Genomic DNA, 5,981 nt, shown 5'->3' on the forward strand with positions numbered 1-5,981 from the left:
GGAGCAAAGACCTTTTTTAGCTTGATGACAGAAAAGGGGAACAAGAAGCTGTGGAAAAAAGGACATCAAGCAATTGATTCAGAATCTTATGTGGCAGGGTTTCAGTACCTGTGGGTGAGTGACTGCTAAAGCTGGGTGTGCCCTCTGTGGACACTGATTTATGGGGAGCGGCACTGACAGCCGCTCACTGTGCTAATGGCAACCTGCTCGGACCACAGCTTGTGTGAGGCAGGAAAGAAGAGGAAAGAATCATCCCTATTTTAATTTTCATTCTTTTTTTTTTCAGCTTAGCACTGTGCTAAACCCATCTTTTCTCTGTCTATCAAAGAATGCACCTTAGGCCCTCTTGACCAAACTCAGCCATTCTTTATCAGGGGCATATATTCAAAAGGCAGAGAAAACAGTTAGAAGCTTTCGAACACCATTCTGGGCCACCATGAAACCAAAGGCAACTTGGATCCCTATCCAAGATGGGGTTAGTGCAGTGCTAAGCTCTGAATATCTTGTTTAATTTTTTTCAGGGAAAAATCTTTACACAAGACCTTGAAAAAGTTGCTCCTCTCTGTTTGATTGTGTGAATGATGCTTTGTTGGCCTTTGCTTCACAGCCGGTGTGGATGAGACTTCAGTGTGTTCCTGATGGCTGTCTCGTGCAATCTCACAGGCACGTCCGTCACTTCCCGTACAACTTGCCTGAGCTGAGCAGCCAGACTGTGGGGCCCAGCTAGGGAAATACATCTGGAAGTGATAACAATTCCTATTGTGTTGAATCCTTAAGGTGGCAAAGCTATTCAACCTTCAGCTGCAAAATGGACAACAAAGTTCTCTGCCCTCTGCTTTTTTTTTTTTTTGCAAAGAATAATAAAGAGAGGTATAGGTGCCCCATTGTTCTGAGAAACTTTGAGGAAACAGCCCTTTTGTGCTCTCTATATATCTTAGACATAAATCCAGAGGGGCTGGACAGTGAAAAAAATCTGAGTCCCAAGCCCTGCGCGTGACAGTTGCCACACACGCGAGATCACAGGGTTCTCAGGGCAGGCACTGTCTGTCTCAGTCGCCCTGCATTTCCAGTTCAGCAGTTCCTGGCATGGAGTGGACAGGCCATAAATCATCGTTGGCGGCCTCATCAAGGCTTTCTCGGTCCCAGGGCACTGAGAACAGGAGTCACCTCCCAGCTGCTCCAGGGCCTGGAACAGAGAAGGTGCCCCCAGGTCCCATCTGTAGTGCAGTGATTTAAAGATGCTGCACTGGCTACCGTTCAGGTAAAATTTTCCTTCACAAGAGAAACCATTAGCAGGATGGGGCAGCTGCCCCGTTGGGAGGGTTAGCCTCACCTGCTCCAAAATTCCCAAGCATGAGGGCTCCAGACTTTCCTCCTCCAACTTCAACACTGGCCTAAAGCACAGGAGTGGTGCACACCCCTTCTTTCCACAGCCGATTTCCAAGGAGCCGTGACACCCCCACCCTGGCAGGCTCCCACAGAGAAAAATCAGTCCCTGGCTAAGCAGCCGTAATTGTGGCTGTGTTTCTTTGTCTTTATGGGAATGATAGATGTATTTTCTACTAACAACGCCCTTGGTGTTTGTGCGGCTGGCATTTGAGACCAGCCAGAGGAGTGCAAGGCAGAGTAGAGGCTGACATGTCTAGAGCATCTGCTATTTGCCAGGTGGATAGATGCCTGGCCAGATGGGTGCTTCCTGCCAGAAAGGACTTTGTCAGGTAGATGTCATCATTAACGTGTTTACTGAGAACGTGCTGAAGTTCTGAGAAAAACAAAGGGCATTAGCAGAGTCAGGAAGCTGGGTTGGACTCCAGAGACTCGGCTGTCTACCCACGCCCATGGGGCAGGGAACAAATCAGAGATTCCTTTTTATGCCCCCACTGGACTTTGCACAGGACCTTGGTGCCCTTCATAGGGAATGCGTGTAACAGGAACCCACTCAAAATAAGCTTAAACAAAAATGCGAATTTATTGGGAGGGACATGCAGTACCAAGTAGGATCTGAGGAAGGTAGACAACCAGTTCGGTCAGCAGTAGCAGGAGCCCTTGGGCTGTCTCCCTGAGGCTCCATCCAGGCTGGGGTGGACCTGCACCACTGTTTCTTAGCTGCAGTCCTTGAGAGAGAACCTTACTGACTCCTGGCCAGCCAATGGCTTGTCGCCTTCAGTGTCAGGTGTTCACCTCTAGTCCAATCAGCTATGACTGAGAGTCATGAGGCAAACATACGAGTTTTGGATGATGCTTTTGTGGGTGGAACAGTTCTCTAAAACGCCAACCAACAAACAAACCATTTCTGTGCCGGGCAGACAATCCAAAGGTATCTATTATATTTGGCTGTAGCTTAATGAATGTTTACTGCATTTTTTTTGTCCTGACCAAACACTTTGAGAACCTGGCTGAATTATTCTGTTTTTCATTTTGTCCCTCGGCAGGGTTCATGTGTGTTTAAGGAAAAGATGTGGTATTCCTACATGCTAGTTGTGCCCTTGTTCACAACCATGGAGGCAAATCAAGAGAGGAGAAATGAACTGCTTACTCTGAAGTGCTTGGTTGCAAGGGGACAGGGGAGGTGGGAGAGCATCTGTGACTCAGGCTACCGCGCCTGCTGCTGGAAGGCTACCAAGGCCACTCGTTACAGGGGTGGGCAGCAACACGTAGGTGCTCTGTTTTTTCCCCACAGGAAGTTATTTTCTGTTTTCGCAAGTTTGTTGAATTTCTATTGTGTCTGGGGTAAATATCCTGAATGCCTGAATCTCTGTTTTCCCTTCAGAGTGCTCTAATTTTGTATTTTACATAACTCCCGAGTGACCTAAAAACAATTGCATGGCTTGCAGGTTTGCTCCTTGACCTCGAAGGCTACAAGCCCGTGGATTAGTTTTATACTGCCACCATGAGGTGGCTGCTGGAATTCCAAGGCACTTTGGGTCACAATGATTTATTATCAGATGTCGAGCTTCGGAAAGAAAAATGAGCAAGTAAAAAAAAAAATCATAATAGAACAATCCATCCTGGCTGGTGTGGTTCAGTGGACTGAGCACTGGCCTGTGAATTGAAAGGTCGTTGGTTCAATTCCCAGTCAGGTCACATGCCTGGGCTGTTGGCCAGGTTCCCAGTCGAGGGTGTGTAAGAGGCAACCATATCTCTCACACAGTGATATTTTTCTCCCTCCTTTCCCCTTTCTCTAAAAAGTAAATAAATAAAATCTTTAAAAGAAAAGAACATTCCACCTCCTAAAAAATGACCTTCTCAAAATCTTAAAGGGGTACACAGTTTTTTCAGGTGTGGCCAAGTTAGGTAGGTGAGAGTTTGAGACCCACCTCACCTACCAGTTAGTGAGTGTCCTTAGACCAACTGCTTAGGTTTCCTAAGCCTCAGGTGTCAAAAAGCAATGATGCTATCCATTTCACCGGGTTCTGTATTGATTGAATGACCTTGCTGTGTCAACCTTTAGCACTTGGAAAGCTCTCAATAAATGACTGCTGTTGTTATCTGGAATTGGCCATGCTGAGTCTTCCACAGGGAAAAAGAAAAAGGTGACCGGTGACAATAGTAATATTGTGGCTTTAATTTGTAACTCTCTATTGGCTAATGATGTTGTACATCTTTTCAGGTGCTTCTTGGCCATCTACCTCTCTCTGATGAAATATCTCTTCATATATTTTGCCCATTTTAAAATTGGATTATGTGCTTTGTACTCGAGTTTTGCAAGATCTTTATATAGTTTAGATATAAGGCCTTAAGGCATTTTGCTTTTAAAGTACAATAATCCCATTGGATTATGAGTAGCATAACACATGTATTAGTAAAATATACGACTACAGCATGAGAATGGGAGGGGGTAAATGAAATATACTGTTGTGTGGTTCTTAGCATCGCGTGTGAACTGACATAGTACTAATTCCTGCTAGACTGTGATAAGATAGAGATGCATATTGTAGCCAATTAAAAACATTCACAATGAGGAAACATTAAAAAAAAACCAACCCAGACATATAATTAAGTCAGTAGAAGAAATGAAATAGAATAACCAAAGAAGAAAGGGGAATGAAAGGAGCAAAGAACAGCAAATACAAATAGGAAACAAATAACAACAAGGTAGGCTTACAGCTAACCATATCACCACGTTGCAGGAAGTGTTGATGGATAGGTACTTCAGTGAAAAAAAATTAAAAGGTAAGAGCAATTATTGAGCTATTTACAAGAGATACACTTTAAAAATAAAATTATAGGTAAGTGGTAAGTAAAAATGATAGAAAATAATTATTATGCAAACCCTAATCGTAAGAAATTTGGTGTGGCTATCTTAACATCAGACATAGTGAACTTCAAAGCAAGGGGAGTATTACCAGAGATAAAAAGGGGTCCTTTATTATGACACCAGGGTCAACTGGTCCAGAGGACTTAGCGATTCTAAGTGTGAAAGTACCGAGCTTCAAAGCACAGGAGACAGAAAACCTGACAGAACTAAACAGAGAAACAGACGAAGCCACCGTCATACACATGAGCCGCCATCTCCAATGTGAGATTTCTTCTCTACTCTTTGTAGTTGATAGTAAAGTGGACAGTAGGAAGTAGAGAGGAGACAGAGGCCCTGAACGGCAATGCAACACGGTAAACAATATTACACATCGCACGTGTCAAACACATTTTCAAGTGCCCATGGAGTATTCATTAAGAAAGACTGTATGTTGAGCTATATAAAACAAGTCTAAAATTTAAAGATTTGAATACAGAATCTTCTGTGGCCACAGTGAAATTATGTTAGACATAAATAACAAAAAATAAATCTAGAAAATCCCTGAGATTTTTCAATAAAGTAGCACACCACTAAACAACCCATGAATCAAAGAAAAAATCACAGAGGATTAGAAAACACGTGTAACTTAGTGACAATGAAAATACAACATAAGAAAAAACGTTACTGCTAAAACAGTAATAAAAGTGAAATCAATAGCTTTCACTGGCCACACTAGAACACAAACTTATTTCCACTTTAAAATGAGAATAGAAATAAAATAGATTTCAATATGGAATTTCATTTTATAGCATCTTTGTTCAGAATGAGTCTCTGAATTGGGAAGCATTTGTAAACCAGTGAAACTAAATAAAAAGGCAACTACACAATACAGCACTAGAGGGCGCTATTACCTAACATGCAGGAAAAAGCTTTCACGGTGGAAAACTGAGTATTAGCTCTGCAACAGACCTGGGATAGCACCAAGGTCTGTATCCCTTTATTTTTGATAGTAAGACAGTTGTGTCCACAGGGACCAAATTAGTTGCCAAACAGCACACAGATAATAGGAATCGTGTTAGAACTAGAACCCAGTCTCCTGATTTTTCATGAAAGCAGAGACAGACCCAGTCTTTCCTATAAGGCTTATGGCCATGAGCTCAGTCCAGCTACTGAGCTGTCTGCCTGGAGCTGCCTGGCTGTGGGGAGAGGTAGGTAAGGAGGGAGGGAGCACGTACTCTATGGAGAAAGCCTGCCTGAGCGCAAACCCAGGAGAGCGGCAAGCGCAGGCCAGGGACGGAGCAGCTAGGGCCTGGGGGCATTTGAGCCCTATAAGCTTGCTTGAAACTAGTGACTGCTTGGGTGTTTCAGTTGTGCAAACTGGCACCAGTTCCCAATCACCCACAGATAACCACTAGTGGGACTGAGATAACCATCACTTAGGTTTTTGTCTGTTCTTGAGCTTAGAAATGGAATCTTTTTTGGGGGGGGTCTCACTTTTTATGTGTCATTTCTGAGACTCATTCATGTTATGTGTAATAGTGTTTTCTTTTCCATTATTGTGTTATAGTCTATTGCTCTTTTTTTTAATGGAAGTGTAACTGATATATAACATTATTAGTTTCAGGAGTACCACACGATTAGATATCTGTACACATTGTGAAATGATCACAACAAGTCTAGTTAGCATCCAATACCAGTCACAAACAGGTGGTGTTCTTTTTCTTGTGAAAAACGTTTAAGATCT

The sequence above is a fragment of the Sturnira hondurensis genome, unplaced genomic scaffold, assembly GCF_014824575.4.
Source record: "Sturnira hondurensis isolate 20B ecotype Veracruz unplaced genomic scaffold, ASM1482457v3 Scaffold0000880, whole genome shotgun sequence".
Lineage (NCBI taxonomy): Eukaryota > Metazoa > Chordata > Mammalia > Chiroptera > Phyllostomidae > Sturnira > Sturnira hondurensis.